The 19,945-nt window shown below is 39.1% G+C and overlaps 1 long non-coding RNA gene across 1 annotated transcript in view; it reads left to right on the forward strand.

Annotated features, from left to right (window-relative positions):
* The window catches only part of LOC134295399 (uncharacterized), an 82,690-nt gene that overhangs the window by 10,011 nt on the left and 52,734 nt on the right, over window positions 1–19,945 (forward strand). Inside the window, exons 2-3 of the long non-coding RNA XR_010001958.1 lie at window positions 221–389; window positions 503–540. This is a non-coding gene — a long non-coding RNA (uncharacterized LOC134295399). The remainder of the gene's footprint in view (window positions 1–220; window positions 390–502; window positions 541–19,945) is intronic.

A 19,945-nucleotide genomic window follows, 5' to 3' on the forward strand; every position in this document is an offset into this window, starting at 1 on the left:
CTACTACTGTTTGAAATGTTCATTTTCCAAGCTTGATTTCAATATTATGAGCCACAAAGACTGCAATAGTCTCAAATAGGTCTTGCTGCAGTTAGCACCAAGCCAGCAGATTGTCTGGTCAGTCTTGAGTCTTTCCCATATGATAAGACAAAATATTTTTAATAAAAATATATTTGTTATAAATGTCTGTTTCAATATACAAACCTATCTTTTCTGGCAGGCCTACCCAGACAGTTTTAATGACGAATTTTAAACTTTGTTGTCGAAGGCTTTCATGGCTGGAATCACTGGGTTGTTGTGAGTTTTCCAGGCTATATGGCCATGTTCCAGAAGCATTCTCTCCTGACATTTCACCCACATCCATGGCAGGCATCCTCAGAGGTTGTGAGGTATGAATTTTATGTCTAGCTTTTGTTTAGTGTATTTTAATATGTATTTTATGGACATATCTGTACTTTATGGAGTTTTTAAAATGATCATGTGTTTTGATTATGTGTTTTAGCAGTGTTGTAACCCACCTGGAGCTGTAAGGAAAGGCAGGTAAGAAATAAAATTATTATTATTATTATTATTATTAAACCAGCTTTCTTATTCATCCTAAAAAAAAACATTGTCATCATTATTTTTTGCAGCTCTTTGAAGTGATACGTATCTTCCTTCATTCACCATGCACAAGTGGATATCTTGCTGAATATATGCCATATTGTGCAACATCATAACAATATTATGGTAACATAGCTGCTAATCTGACTAAGCGTGCATTTACACTGTAACATTAATGCAGTTTGATGCCATTTTAACTGCCATGGCTCTATGCTATGGAATCACAGGAGTTGTATAAGAGGGCTGATGCCAGGCATGTAGCCGGGGGGGGGGGGGGGGCGGGCTTGTGGAGTTTCAGCCCCCCCCCCCAGAAATTCTCAGGGTTGTCCACAAGAAGGCCTTACATTTATTATTTAAACTGTTATGTTTATTCATATCATGATCTGATCACCATGCTCAATATATCCCATATGCATTGGGATAACGATACGAAAGGTTTGCTAGGGTAGATCCTCTCTCACTCAGACTCAGTGCCCCCCCCGAACCAAAATCCCAGCCCCCCCAATCAAAATCCCAGCCCCCCCCCCCCCCGAATCAAAATCCTGGCTACGGGCCTGGCTGATGCCTTATTAAAATTCAGGATTCCATAGCATTAAGCCATGGCAGTCAAAGAGCAGTCAAACTGCATTAATTCTACTGTGTGAAGCCAGAATAAGATAGATGACAAGGGAGAAAAAGTGGGATTTATGCTTATTCAGAATATAATTTATGTCCAGAATCCCAAAGGTTGCATTCACGAAAAAAAACCCCCACAGGTATGCTCAATCAGGTAATTTTAGGAATACTGTGGAAGGAAATTTCCTAAGCCACAGTTCTGTAATGCCAGGTCTCCAACGACTTGCTCAAAGCCTGACACTGAACTGAAAAACATCTCTATATACAACTGGTTTTTGTTGGGAAGTACTTCATATGCTAGGCTCTCCCTACAGTTATAAAGCATTGAGTGCCACCAAATCTCAGTTACTTTCTTCTTGATGTAGTGTTGAAACACAAAACTGGAATTATAAGAGACATCAGCCTTAAATAGGATGAATAGTTATGCACAAAAGGGATATGCCAACCCAAAGTCCCAGAAGTATCTGTGCAAGTTCACCTGAAAATAATCAAAAGCCTCCCTATGATTGCAACAACTGTTTTATGTGGATTCTGAATCATGCAGAAATTTCTACATGAATCCAAACCAGCACAAGTAGAAGCCTCCACTTCTCACAAGATATGTGAATGTTCCAGGGGAGGTGTTGAGGCCTGTGAAGCCTCTGAGAATAAAGATTTTCTGGTTGAGCCTGGTGCCTCTGTGGGGGAGAATGAAATAGTTTTTCATGATGATTGGAATGTTTTGGGTAGATTTGTAGTTGGGGAAACAGACAGCGATTCTCATGAGAATTGGCCAGGGATTGACTCTGAAAGGAATATGGAGGAGACAGGAGAGTTACAGATAATCCATTGTTTACAGATCCGAAGGGATAGTGTGAAACAGAGACAAATCCGGTGTTCCCAAAGACTGAAAGATAATCAAAGGGAATGAAGGTGTGAGAAAGAATGATGTCATAGGCAAGGGGGAATATTCTTAAGGAACTGGAGTCAATGTTTGGTGGGGAGATCAAAGTTGGATTTTCATGTGTCAAGTTGCCTATCTTGGGAGCTCTGAGTTAGGAATACTGTTCTTGGGTCTGCATCTTGTTTTCCTATTTAAGTTCCATGCCTCCTGTTTGGATTACAAATCTTGTTTAAAGTTTCAAAACTTTGGGATTATAGTCAAGTTCAATTATCATGCTTTTGGATTATGGTCATGTTCATGCTTTCAAGCTTTTTGATATGATTTTAGTTTAAGTGTAACAAGCCTTGGACTACAGATTCTTGCTTTTGCCTTAAGTGATTTTGGAATTCCTATTCAGAGTTGATCATTGTTTTTTTGGTTAAGTGTCTAGAAATCTAGATCATGGATGTATTTTGAAACTGTATATTAGATACTCTTTTCTTAATAAACTTACTACAGTAGAGTCTCACTTATCCAACACTCGCTTATCCAACGTTCTGGATTATCCAACGCATTTTTGTAGTCAATGTTTTCAATATATCATGATATTTTGGTGCTAAATTCGTAAATACAGTTATTACTACAAAGCATTACTGTGTATTGAACTACTTTTTCTGTCAAATCTGTTGTATAACATGATGTTTTGGTGTTTAATTTGTAAAATCATAACTTAATTTGATGTTTAATAGGCTTTTCCTTAATCTCTCCTTATTATCCAACATATTCGCTTATCCAACGTTCTGCCGGCCCGTTTATGTTGGATAAGTGAGACTCTACTGTATTGTTCATCTGTGTGGTGTTGGGTGAAAAAGCGATCAAGTAGGCGGCTTGGCTGCAACAAGAGGCCAGCATTAATCTACCAATTTCTCTTAGCCATAATTCTGCAAATGTATTAATTCTGCAATTCCTTTTTATCAGTACAGGGAATAAAATTTGTCATATTATACTTCAGCACTTAAAAACTATACTGGAAATCTGATTACCAGAAGAACTGTTTAATTCTGTTTAATTCATGCATACAAATAACTTTTCTGTATTTACTTTTGGCCTTCATCACTCTGTGAATGCCTGCGGTCACATTCACAGTGGATATGTGGCCTAGAAAACTCCTAGTGTATACTCTAGTAAGAACTATAATATAAGAGTAGACAAAACACAACAGAAGTCGTTAACCTACGGGTTCTGACAGAAATAGAATCTGCCTGGTGGTCTAGAAAGGAAATCTGTAGAACAGAGAGAAAGAAGTTTGCAACATGTAGACTCAAAGGCCATTTATATTGCAGACGTATAGCAGTTTGACTACCATGGTTCCATTCTATGGAATCCTGCGATTTCTAGTTTGTTGTGGCACTGGACTGACTGATAAAGAAGGGTAAATATCTCATAAAGCTTCAAAGCCCAGATTTCCATAGCACTGGGTCATGCCAGTTAATGTGGTGTCAAACTGCTATAATTCTGCAGTGAGGATGCAGACTCAGGGCCCTTCCACACAGGCCCTAAAATGCGGTAGAAACCAGAATGAGAGGGGGGGGAGCGCTGTCAAATGATGTTTAAGGTAAATGAGCACTGGATCGCCTTAATGGCTGAAAAACACATGTTAAAATCCACTTAAAATCCAGTTTCAGCTGAAAAATGTGCATATTTGCATCACTGTATATCTCTGCACTCAAGAAAAAACATGTTACTTTGTTGCTATACGCTGGTGTGAAATGCTCCAGTGCATGTGCACATTTCAAAATCTCAAAACAGTTGATGAGGGCTGTAAACAAATGGAGCCATGGACACACAGGTGGCTAAATGGAAGCACAAATGGAAAAATAATTCCCATGAGAACTCTCTGTAAGCATTCCTTTGTTCTCATGTTTTATGAAATTAAACAGAGCTTGAATTTAGACAGTGGGCACTAGCATTGCAGGCAAGGGACCCCAAAAGGAAACAGTTCCAGAGGGAAAAAGTAAAGACAGCAGGAAGGTGAGGAGAGATAATGAAAAAAAATCTGCTTGTGTGCACATTAGTATATCCACATCAGCACTTATGAGGTCCAGCACATCTTGGAGAATCAATTAACAAAATAAGTAAAAGTAAACTTCTAGCATGTCCATCTTGCAGATTTCTAAAATCCACTACAACTGGACCTGTTAGGACACTGGGGGACCATTTACCAGGGTTGACAGCTCAGTGTCTGGACTCTTCTTAAGGTCCTGTGATTTTTAAACTCATTTCTTTGTCCCGGATTATGAGACTGTCTGGAAGGGCCCACAGTCCACTCTATCAGAAGCATCTGATGAAGCAGACCTGTCTTATGCCATTTCTTTCTCCCAGTTAATCTCAAAAGTGCTACAAGGTTCCTTTGTAGGCTGATACAGACTCACACCGCTGTGTTTTTGGATATTACAACTGACGTACCTAATCTGGGGATAAAACTACATTGAATTATGTAGTCTATATTTCCTTTGATGGCAAATCAAGAATTTCAGAGGTCTTACCACCCCTACCCTAGAAAACTCAAAGAATAGTCAAAACTGTACTTTATTGATTTTGTTTATACATATAAATGCAAATACATGAATTACAAAATTAGTGTTCACCTTAGTATTCTCCCAATGCAACTTAAACTGATTGACACAATCAATGCTATAATCCTGCTGTCTGCTGCCATAAAGTCTTCCTGCTTTGAATATCCATGTTAATGGTTCCGTGTTGGATTATTACCTTATTACCTCTATAACTTGGTCTAATTAGTATTTGACATCACCCGCCTCCTAGCATTTTCCTAGTTACAGATGAGTAACTTGTTCTGCTTCTCCAGATCAATCCTATATCCTCATTTGAATACTGAGGTGACATCTCCATGCTTCCAGGCTCTTGAAATCCCATATGTGTTAATGAGTTAGTCAAGATGTTCAGTGGTGTTTTTTTAATATGTTTTGTGATATGTTTTATCCAAATATTATTATTATTATTATTATTATTATTATTATTATTATTATTATTATTTATACCCCACTTTATCTCCCTGAAGGGAAATCAAAGTGACTTGACATAAAAACATTAGCACAACATTTAAAATATACAAATACAGTAGAGTTTCACTTATCCAAGATAAACGGGCCGGCAGAACATTGGATAAGCGAATATCTTGAATAATAAGGAGGGATTAAGGAAAAGCCTATTAAACATCAAATTAGGTTATGATTTTACAAATTAAGCACCAAAACATCATGTTATACAACAAATTTGACAGAAAAAGTAGTTTGTTGCCAATTGTACGCTGCCCTGAGTCCCTTCGGGTGAGAAGGGCGGGATAGAAATATTGGAAATAAATAAATAAATATCACGAAATATTGAAAACATTGACTCCAAAAATGGCTTGGATAATCCAGAGGCTTGGATAAGTGAGGCTTGGATAAGTGAGACTCTACTGTATACAAATATTAAAACAGAATTAAATATAAACAGTATTAAAAGATTCACAGTTAAAACCATTCAAATATATTTGATGCATATTCAAAGCTAAAACCACAGCACCCACTGAATTGATCTTTAAAACCTTCATCTTTAACAGTCTGCCTGAATAGAGAGATTTTAGCCTGCCAGAAGGACAGCAGGGAGGGGCCCATTCTGGCTTCCCTGGGCAGGGGATTCCAGAGTCGAGGGGCAGCCATAGAGGAGGCCCTCTCTCTCAGTTCCACTAACCGAGCTTGAGATGGAGGTGGGACCAAGAGAAGGGCCTCTCCTGAAGATCTCAGGGCCTGGGCAGGTTCATACAAGGGGATGTGGTCGGCCAAATAACCTGGACCTGAACCATCTAGAGCTTTAAAGGTCATAAAGACATGAGATCACTACAAACAGTAGTATATAAATTACAATAGTAATGGTTTTTTTACAACATGATAATAATAGACATAGTTTTATAATAATGATTGCCTTCTGGAAACTTTGCAAGAAGGTTTCTCCTTGAGGGCACAGATTCCTTAATCTCCTGTAAGAAGAAGTTTGTAAATCCTAAAATCTATAAACAGATAATTCTCTGCTGATACTGATAAATGGGCCTCCGGTGGCAAAGTGTGTTAAAGCACTGAGCTGCTGAAGTCGTGGACCAAAAGGTCGCAGGTTTGAATCTGGGGAGCGGAATGAGTGCCCACTGTTAGCCCCAGCTTCTGCCAACCTAGCGGCTCGAAAATATGCAAATGTGAGTAGATCAATAGGTACCGCTCCGGCAGGAAGGTAACGGCGTTCAATGCAGTCATGCCGGCCACATGAACTTGGAGGTGTCTACGGACAACGCCGGCTCTTCGGCTTAGAAATGGAGATGAGCACCAACTCCCAGAGTCGGAAACGACTGGACTTAACGTCAGGGGAAAACCTTTACCTTTACTTACTGATATATGGAGCTTCCACTTCCTGGAGGAGGATTTCAATGTCGAGGATTTCCCATTCCCAGACCAGTTTCAACTATATTAAGTCTTCCTCAAGTGGAAAAATATGAAATTCACAGAATGCAATGGACATCAAGTTCTCCAAAATTAAATATACCTCAGGTGGAAAGGTATGAAAATACAATGATGAAGTGGACCTACAGAGAAAATACATAAGTGGCTAGAAAACATTCCAAATGATTAATATTTCCATTTAAAAAAGCATATAAGGCATAAGACATATAAACGTAAATACATCAAGTTATCCTACAGAAGTGCTTTGCAATCGTTCAATTCCTTAGAAAGCACAAAGGTTAGCAGGTAGAAGCTGCTATATAAAGTAAATGATTTAAAGGGGCCAGATGAAGTTGTTGATGTGACTCTACCAGAGTTTATTTATTTACAGTATTTTTATTCCGCCCTTCTCACCCTGAAGGGGACTCAGGGCGGATCACATTATATACATATAGGGCAAACATTCAATGCCCATATACACATAGAACCAAGACAGAGACAGACACAGAGGCAATTTAACCTTCTCCTGAGGGGATGTTCGATTCTGGCCACAGGGGGAAGCAGCTGCTTCATCATCCACTGTGACGGCACTGTGACTGCACTTCCTCATTCCAACGTCCAAGTGGTTTCCTACTTGATAGATGCAACTATCTTTCGGGTTGCTAGGTCAGCAACGAACAGGGGCTATTTTTTATTTTTTAATTGATGGGTGCTCACCCCGCCATGGGCTGGCCTCGAACTCATGACCTCATGGTCAGAGTGATTTATTGCAGCAGGCTGCTCACCAGCCTGCGCCACAGCTGGGCCTAAACCAGGTATCCCAAGTGAAAAAAGTGTTTCAAATATTTAAAGGAATCATGCATTAGGCCTTACAAGAAGCATTGGAATGAGATTGAATCATTTAGACCCTTTGGGTAAACTGTTTGAAGAGTAAAAATCCAAAAGGATTCATGTTGGTGTAGTTTGGTGCATACATCCAAGTTTGAGGGGCGTGTCACTACCTCTAATATTAAGACCCGAAGTGATTCTTCGTTATGGTTTAAGTCAGCAAAATGTTTGTAAAGACTGGAATCAACAGAAGGATTTCTAATTTTGCTCTTATGCTCAAAAGGTCATACCAGCACTTTGAATTGTGCACAGAAACAGACTGGCAGCCAGTTGAGCTGCTGCAGGAGGGGATTGTCTGCTCCCTGTAGCCAGGCCAGTTAGCAGGCAGAAGTTTATGAGTATTCTTCAGAGACAGTCCCACACAGAGCACATTATACTAATCGAGACAGGATGTAACTTATGCATGGACCACCATGGCTAGATCTGGCTTCTCAAGGAATGGGCACAGTTGGCGCACAAGTTTTAATTGTGCCAAGGCCCTCCCAGTCACCACAGTCCTAGGACCTGGGCCTCCTTAACCACAGCCATATAAAATCCAACATTATTTGCTATGAAATGGGTTATATGGCAGTGTGGGTTCAGATATCCTAGTTCAATGCAGATATTATGGATTATCTGCCCTGATATTCTGGGTTATATGGCTGTGTGCAAGGGCCCTGGGTGAGCTTCTATGGAAAGATTGAGCTGAATTTCTTCACAAAGATTTAAATGCTTTGGGAATAACTGGTAGCCACCATTGCTTTGTTCTGAATTTGCTGACTTGTTCACAATCCAAGAACACATGAAGCATTCTAGCATGAGTTTTAGCATACAGAAGACTCATTTTCTCAGTTATCTCTTTCCAGGTTCTAGAAAGCCACTTCTTTAAACCCAATTATTGTATTGGTGGAGACATACTCTTCAATTATCCAGATTTGGCAGGGAAAGTCCAGTGAATCTTATTTTGTCTCATCTTTTCCAGTTGCTTTTAAAACATTCCAATTCCTGTTTCTTTCAATCCCCCCCCCCTTTTTCTTCTTCTTAATTTATTTCAGATGCAGCAAATGGAATTCAAAGTATAAAAATATTTTGCACTTCATTCATTCAACAGTCGGGAGAGAATAGGGCGGCAGAATCTTGCCATTCCCAGTTGACCCAGACAAAAGCAAACTGTTGCAGCCTCTTCTATTTCTTACTGATTAAAAATCAGGTGTGCTTTTGTTTGTGCTTTTCCTGCATGGCAGGGGTTGGACTAGATCCGGTCTCTTCCAACTCTGTGATTCTCTAATTCTAGGTATCAGACATGCCTGTGTCATTGTAGCTGCCTTTGGGCATAGTTGGAAGAAGCTCCCTTCCTATTTGGGTGTTCAAAATCATCTGGAAAAGTTTGAGCAGAACTCTGCAGCTGAGTCATAACTTGGGAGATGGTTCTCCACACTGAGAATTTTAGAAAGCATTATTTTCTCACAGCTTCACATATGTTTTTGAGGAATTTATTTTCCCTCTTCTTCTGGAAAGAAGTGTATCACTTTCTCACTTCTGCCAGAGACCAAGGGAAATGTGTGCATAAGTTTCAGATGCCAACCAGAACTTTAGCCTTCTTCCAGAAGGGATGATTCCATTGGAGAGAAAGCAACAACTCCTTGCTAGGAAACTAAGGAAGAGAAGGGAAGAAAAAACATGCCAAACAATGCCTCTGCATGTGTCTACCAGGACTTCAAAGATGAAAGCCCTGACAGGGCATGCACCCTGGTCTTTCTCTCTGATTTCTTTTCATCTGTGGAGGGGATGTATATTCATCACCCAGCCCCCCCCCCCCCACACACACACACTCCATCACTGATGATGCTGAGGCCCCTTCCACACAGCTGAATAAAATGCCACATTTTTCTGCTTTGAACTGGAATATATGGCAGTGTGGACTCAGATGACCCAGTACAAAGCAGATATTGTGGGATTTTCTGCCTTGATATTCTGGGTTATATGGCTGTGTGGAAGGGCCCTAAGAAGAGAACTCAAAAATTCGAAACAATCTCAATCTCCTGAAACTGTAAAAAAATTATCTGACTATGAACAGATATTTTTTAAACCCATTTCTTTCTAAACCACACAAGAGTCCTCATGCTCTCCATACCCTTCTCTGGAATAAGGAAATAAGACCCATGTAAAAGAGACTACACAAGTTCTCCTGACACAAAAAGTACTGCTTTTGTTGTTATGTTTTTGGAGAATCTCTGGAAATAATATAAAACAATCTAGTGAATTCTTATTACATTTTAAGACAACATGCAAACACTAAGAGATAGTGTGTTGCAGAGGAAACAAGCACTTTAGAGAGCTAGAAGAAGCTCTGTAATATGAAACAGGCAGGGACATATACAGATTGAAATAATCAAAAATGTTAAAAATGAGCCCAATAGAGAGAAACACCCATTAGCACATGAAAATGGTAAACCAGCATAGAAACAGGATTATTATCTATGGTGATGGTTACTATTGCACAGCACTCTGTGCAACCTGTGACTGGTCTGCCACCTCATAACAACAAACCTATACCCTGCTTTTAACAGCCAAAATACACCAATAGTACCTGATCTTTTCACGGTGCTACAAGTTACCTTCTGTGATGATCCCCAACTGATTCTGTTCTGTCATGCCTCCCAAACAGGAAATATGGCCACGGGACTGCCGTGTGATCTGAAGACATATGCTATCAAAAGTGATCATCCTAGTAAATTCCAGAAATCTGTTATGCAAATGCTATCGAATGGGGGCTACATGTGATAAAGTCCATGGTAAACCATAAACACCCATGGTCTAGAGCAGGGGTCCCCAAACTAAGGCCCGGGGGTCATTTACCAAGGTCATTTACCTGGCCCCCGCCCTCAGTTTTGTAATATAATATTTTATATCAGTTTTAATAATATAATATATTGTATATACATATAATATCGATAATAATCTTATGTTATACAATATAATACTAGTAGTAATACCATATAATAATATTAATTATATGTTATATATTACATATTATATAATAGTATAGTGGTATAGTTCAATATAGTAATATATAATGCTAATATTGTGTTACACTTTCCATTGAAATGCTAATAGGTTTATGTTGGTTAAAATTGTTTTCATTTTTAAGTATTGTATTGTTCTTTCATTTTTGTTGTTGTTGAACTACAAATAAGACATGTGCAGTATGCATAGGAATTTGTTTGTATTTTTTTTTTCAAATGATATTTCGGCCCCTCAACAGTCTGAAGGATTGTGGACCGGCCCTCTGCTTAAAAAGTTTGGGGACCCCTGGTCTAGAGGGATATTCATTGCAGTAGCAGAGTTATTCCAGATGACCAACAGAAGTCAACCAGAAAATGTGGCTGAGAGAATGAAGAAAATATGCTTCATAAGTAGTGCAGTAAGTTCAGAATTGTCTCAGTCTCTGAGGTTTCTGTGCCAAACCCAGAGACCAAGAAACAGACCTTGACGTTTAGGATTGTTTTAGGCAGAAGAGCCTTTTTTTCTAGTCCAAAGTTGAATCAGCCAAATCTCAAAGCACTATGAAGAAAAATGAGAGGTGAGAGTACCATGTACCCATAAATATTTTCTAGGAAATGTGGGGTATAAATGCAATATGACAAAATTATACACATATGTTCATAACATTGAAAAGCTGCTCTTTATATAAACTTGAAAGGATCTTGAAATATGTAGATTATGACTACAGTAAACTGAACACATACCTCTGTTAAAATGCACAGAGATGAAAAGACCAATAAACAAGCTGAAAGCCAAGGGATTAACTGCACCAGCTGTATAAAAATTACAGATGAGCTGCCTGATCTTTCAAATCCTCCAGGACTACATCTGATCATACAATGTTCAGAGCCATATGTTGTGTGTGTTCAGTACTGGGAGGAAACACATTTAATGTGTTGTTAATCATGCAAAGTTCAATATGAAGATGTGTGTCTCAAAAAAACCACAAAATACGTAGTAACCTTTTCTTATTTTTTTTTTAAAGATTCTGTCAAGGAATATATTCTGAATATAAATCTATAGTATGGAAAACATTGCATTCCTAATTCACTATGAGTAACCATCTGGCAATATCTTTGCATCACCATGACCCAGAATTAGGCAAAACAGAAGCAGACATGGTTTGCTTCTTTCTGTTCTAATTTTTTTCTAGACCCATCTCCCTTGAAGACAGCACAAAATGAATGTAGCAGCTCTGCTATTGCTGCCCTGTTTATTTTGCCATTAAGTATTTCCTAGACTAGGGGTGAGAGACAGTGTGACCCTCTAGATCTGGTTGAATTGCAACTCCAAGTAGATCTGGAGATCAAAGTCAAAACTGAGGAATTCATTTGAGCAGTGGTACAGTTCTACAAGATCTACAATATTGTGGAATACCATGCCATTTCACAATATTGTAGCTGAAATACCAGAGTCTTCATGTATCCATACCCCACTCCACCATTCAGATATGGTGCCTTGTGTGTGCCACTGCTTCGACACACAATTCCTTGTTCCTGATGCTGCCTGGGGATTACAGCTTTTCTGGCACCAGTAACAGCAAGGCATAGCCTGCACATGAGAGAGGGGGGAAAGATCCAGAGATTCAAAATGGATAAGTATTAAAAATGCAGAGGTTAGAAATAATATACATTTTGATTCTGCCATGTTTGATGGGTTGTCTGCCAATTAAATGAATCATCGTAGCAGATAGAATGGAGTACTGAATTTCTACTTAAACTTGGGAAAAGGTGAGGAATCAAATCCTCATTTTCATTGTGAACTCCCAGAGTGGTCAAACTATGTAAATGTATCCCCTGAGACTAACATGTTTTCCACTCAACAGCAGGAAATGTGTCCCTCAAAATTCAGAATTGCAAATATAGCCCATATTTACAGTTTCATAACAAATCATGCTATAAACAAGAGAAAAAAATCACATGCCATGGCATACACTTATCATCTCCCTTTCTCCTTCTCTCTCACACACATACAATTTCACATAGAAACTTCCACTAGGAAGCTTCATATTGGAATTTGGCACTCAGCAGGAAAAACACAAGAGGGCATTGCTGGAGTCAACATTTGTTTTGGCTGGTGGGGGAGTGGTTGGATGCATGACAGGAAGGGGAAGAAAAGCTGTAGAATGAAACGGTTTCCTCCTCATATCTTTTGTTTAATAAAAAAGTGAAGTCTCAAAGGAGGGGAGGTAAAGCAAGAAAATACTTTGCGTAAATCTTTAGGAAAGAGATGGAGTGAATCTAAGGAGGGGTGTTAGGGTGGGGTGGGAATGAATCACATCTGTATATGCACAAGGTGGGATGGAGAGAGCAAGCTGAATTCAACTGAGGGAGAAGGATGGATCTCTTTACCATCAGTTTTCAGAGAACTGAGGAAGGTGGTATCACAAACCAGAGGTGTCATAAATGGTCATTTTGCATTACTTGTCTGCTTTCCCTCCCACCTTTTGTCACACCACTATGGTTGGTGTCACTCCCACTGATGTTTCACCTTGTGCAATTGCCACCTTCTGCACTCCCCTATAATACAGTTCAAAAACAGGATGTTCACAAAACATACACCCCTAATGTGTCCTGGAGCACAAAGTAAGCAAAAAAAGCATGTTAAATTATATCACGTAAGTCAGAAAATCTATTGTAGCAAATCAGAGTACATCCCATGCAGGGCCTGAATTAGATACTGAAAAATGCAGAGCACTTGTCAGCACCCCGCTAGTGCTGGCACACTTTTAAGAAATGCCAAAACATGGCTGGCCATAAAATAAACAAGTACTCTCCCAAGAGAGGAAACCACTTTTCTCCCATGGGAACTCTTGTTTTTGTCTCTTTATTCTCATTTCCTATGCCAATGTCATGGTCTAACACTGATTCTGAATGGACATGGAGATACATATCTCAGCAGACTGGATAAGGGGGTTCAGAAATGTTTCAGAAATGTTTGTGTGTTTTTTAAAATAATGTGGCCATCATCCCAGCCTTGAACTGGTTCCTGGGGCAATTGTGTAGGAACTCTGCAGCAGAACCGGTTCAATTTAATCCACTTTCTAACTTGATTTTAGTACTTGTGTAGGACAATCCTAAGACAAACCTAAAAGGGCAAGTCTAAAGCATATGCAATGAATTCTTAATATAAAGTTGAATACGGACTGGCTCTGACTTTTGGCTCAATTTTACTGCCCCTGTTGTAATGGTCACATGGTTTTTAGTGTTTTAATTGGATTTGGATATCAGCTTTTAATAGTGTTTTATGATTGTCTGGTTTTACTACATTTTGTATTATATGTGGCATCTAATGCTGCCATTGTGTAAGACCGCTCTGAGTCCCCCTGGGGGAGAAGAGTGGTATAAAAAACAAACAAATAAACAAATAAATAATAGTGAAGTTGATACACCTGATGGAGTGAGTGGGTTTCCAGGCAGAGCCCTGTGGTAACTGAGGATGTTTTTGAGGAAAGGTGGTCCATTAGGGTTCTAATTATCTTCCATTGTTGCTTCTACGTGGTTAAGATGTTTCATATCCCAAGGGTGACTGTTTTCAATTGACCCAAAAAAAAGGGACAAAGATTTCCATAAAATGTTCATTTTTGTATGTAAATATAGAAGTAATGTGCATTACTACTTAAGTTCTAAGCTTAAAGGGGGAATATAGTCCAATAATTTATTTATTTATTTCATGCCCCACCTACACTGACCATCTAATGCAGTTTCAAACCAGAACTGAAGAAAGGGGTTTTGCTGTGCAGATAGCAAAGGAAATCCTGGAACTTGTTTGAGGCCCAAATGGTGATTGCACAAACTACAGAGCACTCATGCACATTAAGTGCTTTCTCTTGCACTGTTTCATGGGAGTTTGTTGTTGTCTGACTACCACAGTTCAAATCTAGCTTTGAACTGCATTAAACGGACCGTGTAGATGTGGGCCTTAGAGACCATTTTTTTTGGCTGAAATTGTTTTTTCAGCTTTTAGGATTTCTCATGCCATGTTTATATAATTTCAAACATCTGTCCAAACTTATTTTGTGGTAGATTATATCCATGTAAATACCTGTCATCAAAATAGTTGTGGAGAAATAAGTCTTTGCTCTATCCAATTCTTCTTTCGAAATTTCACCTGCCCACTTACATATGTTGATGGCATAACTAAAGATAGAGGCACTTGAGGTGGAACTGTTGACCTCGTTTTAAATCATGATCCTCTGAGGCAGTTTCAGGCTTTGTCATTCAGCCATTTTATCAAGAGCCTTTTTTATCCCAAAGCACATGCTTTGTAGCATTACTTAGTCACATGATAAGCAAAGTCATCTTCAACTTCTAAATTTGTACCCCCCCCCCCCCGAAGGATCATTTCTGTCAGCTTCTTCCCATTTTCATTTTCCACTGTTTACACCTGTGGTGATTCCTTTCTGAATCATTCCTTTTCAGATCATGTGAAGCTCATATTTTCTTTTGATGAACAGGTGCAGTTCTAGATGCTTGTTCAGTATTAATTTTTCTTCACTGGTTTTCTGTTTGAAACAGATATATTTATGCAATAATGTACATTTCCTACCAGGTAATCAGAACATCATATATGCTACTATTTATGACAACTTGTGTTTAATAAATAATATGAAAACTTCTTTTTATAAATTCCAGAATCCATGTGCAGTTAAAAGTCCAATAACTTAAATTCCATGGTCTCAAAAAAGTATACTTAGATACCAGAACATACAATGCTTGATGTGTTTTGGAAGGCAAAAATAGTCAAAATTTAACACCTGTGATTTTCAAAGATGTCCTCTAGAAAATCTGTTTGCGATTATGGTGATGTCTATCTGGAACAGTGGTAGTGGCATTATGTGGAAGTAGAATTGCGGGACTATGAGATGCTGGCACAATTGCATGATTGAAGAGAGATGTGATATTGAAAGTGCTCAACCACGTATTTTTTCATTATCAATGACAGTTCAACTGCAGTAGAATAGCAAGTTTTGTGTGATAAGGTCCTCAAGCTGTTAGTGCTTCTGAAAGTCCTTAATTTTAGAAATGCTTAAGGAGGCTGCTTGAGGCAACAATCTATATATATTTATTATTATTCAGAAAAATGGAATATGTAAGATTTACAGCAGAAATAGAATAGGGAATGGGAATTCTCCATTTCGACCAATCAATGTTTAATCCATCTAACATCTAAATCAAATATGACTATTGATCTCCAATTAGGTTTTATGCAACAAAAACTGCTGTCCTGAATATATTGGTCTTCATACATTTTTTAGGCTCATCTAAATAGGCTATCTATTGGTGGTGCACTACTGCTGATGCTGCTCCTTTAACCCACATATTTTGAAAATGCTCAATCGTTGCCTCATTCTGAGGCCCTTTCACACAGCTGAATAAAATTCCACATTATCTGCTCTGAACTGGAATATATGGCAGTGTGGACCCAGGGCCCATCCAGACAGCCCTGGGAAGTCATAGGGAGGAATGAGCAAGCTTGTTTTCTGCTGCCCTGGAGACTAGAATGTGGAGCAATGGCTTTAAACTACAGGAAAGGAGATTTCACCTGAACATCAGGAAGAACTTCCTTACGGTGAGAGCTGTTTGGCAGTGAAACTCTTTGGGCTTTTGAGGGGGCAGTCCAGACAGTAGTCCAGTGGCTTTCTGGGTTAAATTAGACCAGAAAACCGTGAGGACACCAACCCCTCCCCCAACCCCCCTCCCCTTTAAAAGTAAAAGAACTTACCCGGTCTCCATTTGCGTGGTGCCGGAGCTCTCCTGGCGTGTAGGAATGACATAGCAGGACAGTGGGGAGAGGAGTGATTTTCCTCCTCCCCCCTTTCTCTTGGTGCATCATTCCTACATGCCAGGAGAGCTCCGGCACTACATGAACGAAGGCCAGGTAAGTTCTTTTACTTTTAAAAGGGGTTTTGGGGTTTTTTTGGAGAGAGGGTTTGGATGTCCAGGTGTTCTCCCAGAAAGATCTGGGAACACATCTGGACACCCACCACAGAAAGCACATGCTTTCTGAGGCATGTGTAGATTAGGACCCGAAAACATTCACTTTTTTAAACGTGAATTTTTCCAGATTAAATGGCTGTCTGGAAGCGCCCTCACATAAACCAGTTGAAAGCAGATATTGTGGAATTTTCTGTCTTGATATTATGGGTAATATGGCTGTGTGGAAGGGCCCTGAGGGGAAGTAATTACAGGCATACATTTGGTCTTAGGGCCCTTTCACACACCCATATAACCCAGAATATCAAAGCAGAAAATCTTACAATATCTGCTTTCAACTGGGTTATCTGAATCCACACTGCCATATATTCCAGTTCAAAGCAGCTAATATTGGATTTTATTCAGCTGTGTGGAAGGGGCCTTAGAAAGCTATCTAATATTTACTGATGCAATTTACAGATGACAGATATTTGGTCTGCTTTTATTGTAGTTTATGAAAATTGGTTTCTTTTTATTTTTTCTCCTGATTGCTGAAATGTGAGAACATCATGATATGGAACTGAGATCCTAAGAAAGTAATTTACTTTGCATCATCATCTTATCATACACCACATCACATAGATGTCCTTTTGCTACAATACATGCACATCAGAATGGCTCAGAAGTGTCCAAAACCGAGGGCTCCACCACCTTTTCAAGTATATAAAAATTCATAGAAAATGCCTGAAAACTATTCCAACCACACAGAAAATGTATAAATCCTTCTGAAAGATTTCATCCTGTAGTTCTTCTTCCAATTCCACATTCCACCTTTCAACAGCAGCAACTTCAGTTTATATTGCAAATCTAAGTGTTTCCTAAGACAGGAGTGTTTACAGCATTTTCCACTTATGTAATCATAAACAGCTACACTTTAGCTTATCTTTTTTTCCATTCCCTAACCATAATTTTAACTGGTCCTATTAAGAAGTAAGGTAAGAGGATGTGGGCACACTGGTGAAGCTCTAACGTTTCTTTTAAAAAACCCAAATGAATAAACCCTACATAGTGTTCTACACATCTAAACCCTTCTATTGATGAAAACAGTGGTCTTAAGACTAAAACCCTCAAATCATCTGTATTTTTGTCCCTGAGCTGGTGAAGCACATCATGGAATGTTATTAGTTTGACTGTCATTTTATCAGACTGTCAGGGAATACTTGATATTGCTGTACTGTCTTGGAAAAAATGTTACCTTTGCTGCTGAAACAAGAATTCAAACCTCAGAATCCCTAGAGGGTTTCTTTTTTAGGTCACTGGCAATTTTTTGCTCTATTGGAAGCTTAGCAAAATTAAAAACAAAAATAGTTGCTGGCTGAATTTTTGTTTCCATCCTGAGTTACCTCGGGAAGATAGGGCAAGTTATCATATAAAGATGATGATGATGTCTTAAAAATTAACAAAACTTTATACACCCAGTTATTCCTATTGAAACTTTGTTTCCATTGTTAAAAAAATACAGGGCGCAGTTATTATTCTGGTTCAAAAGTGGGGAGGCATGTGCTAGGAAGGGGAAAGCATGAAATATTGCTGTAAAGAGATCAGCCAATAAGCACTATTAGAGGAAGCATGCAGAAGGAAGAAGGGCAGTGCCAGTGTGTTTCTGTTTTCACAGAGAAAGGGCTTGTGGCACTAAGGACCTCTTCACATGACCCGGGGGGTCATGCCATTGCGCCAACAGTTGCCAGTGAAAGGGAAGGGGTGCAGGGTGCCTCATGGTGAAAAGAACAGCAACACATGGCAACATGTGTTGCCTCACCACCCTTCCCCATCACTTTCCTCCCCATGGTGGTGGAGGAGGTGCCTTCTGATGTTTCCCTTCCACTTCAGGAGGAATGTGGCAGGATGGAGCGTACTGAGCATTGTCTGATGATGCTTGGCAGTCCATTTCCAGGCCCTGGCCAAACGCAGCAAAATGGGGTTATTTAGCTCCATGTGGAGAAGTCCTCAGAGACACCAATGGTGGGAACCACCAGTGGGAACCCCTTTAATAAGGGTTCATCTACACTACAGAATTAACACAGTTTGGAATCACTTTAACTGTTATGACTCAAAGCTTTGGAATCATGAGAGTTGTAGCCTTCTCTGCCAAATTGTGCTAATGCCTCACTCAACTACATCGTCCAGGATTCCATAGCACTGGGCAAATGCAACTGATTGTGATAAGGTGATTTTGAGTTTTCTTCATTACAAACTGAAATCTGTAATGGAACATCTACTGCCAGTGGAATAGTGAAGTATAAGATGTAGTTTTAGGACTTGGTTTAGAACAGGTGCAGTAACATATGTTGGAGCAAAAGGGTAACTGATGGACCATAGCAACAAAGAGGATTAAAGACAACTGTAGAGCCAAAAACATAGACAAAAAGCTGTGCCTCGATATCGTTCACATATTTTGACATTTTCCTCTGCTTATTTTTCTCATTCTTTGAATCTAATGAAGTAGACTGGAGCCAAAAAGAAGTTATACTAGAAATTTCATTTTCTCAGCTTGAAAGGTGCTGCAATATTTCTTTATATCTTTCCCCTTCTTTGTTTTCATCTCCCCTAATCTGCCAGAAACAGGAGTCTAACTTGAAAATTGTATTTTCTTTGTCACTTGGTTTTAAAATTTCCAGCTGCCTCATTTTTGTTTGAGCAAGGAAAATCTCCATCGTTATTGGTGCTAAGAAAGTTATAGACTGGTTTTTATTGGCATTAAGGAAGTTTTAGAAGTGAGAAATATTTTCCTTGATAAAATGAGACACATCCTAAAATGTCTTAGGATCCACACATTGTCTTCCCCAACTCCACCTCATAATTGAGGAACACATCTTTTTCTCAAAAATGAATAAGATGATAATTAGTTTTTCATGTTATTCTATTTTTGAGACAGCTTCACATCAAGACTGCCAGGTAATTCAGTAAATAATCAAACAGAACCTGGTTTTTCCTTGTAAGGAAGAATTTGAAATCCATGTTAGCGGTTCAAATGGTAACAGTTCTTTGCCACACTGTTTGCATTTCCAATTACAAGTGAAGGATTGCATTTTTGCTGGTTGAAGAGCTCAGTGTGTTTTGCAAGTTGACTTTCTGCTGTCAGAAGAAAACACCACTGATTTCAATAAAACTTTCTCCCAGTTAATTATGGATATGACAGTAAAAATGGTCCATACATTTAATAATGACATCTTATTAGTGGTTTGTTTGTTTGTTTTGGATATCTTTTTATGATAAAATTTTTAAGGAAAGTGAGCTTACCTGAGTACAAATTGCAGCCTTCCCCCACTTTCATATGTTTTTCTTTTGCAGATTTGATTATTCATGAGTTTGTAGCTGCTGCTTATCTAGCTCCACTTTCTTGCTCTACTTTCTACTGGCACTCCACCTGTCTTTCCATGTCCTGCACGATCATCAAGTTTGCAGACGACACAAAACTGGGAGGGATAGCTAACACTCCAGAAGACAGGAGCAGAATTCAAAACGATCTTGACAGACTAGAGAGA

This window comes from Anolis carolinensis, chromosome 1, assembly GCF_035594765.1.
Source record: "Anolis carolinensis isolate JA03-04 chromosome 1, rAnoCar3.1.pri, whole genome shotgun sequence".
NCBI classification, from domain to species: Eukaryota; Metazoa; Chordata; class Lepidosauria; order Squamata; family Dactyloidae; genus Anolis; species Anolis carolinensis.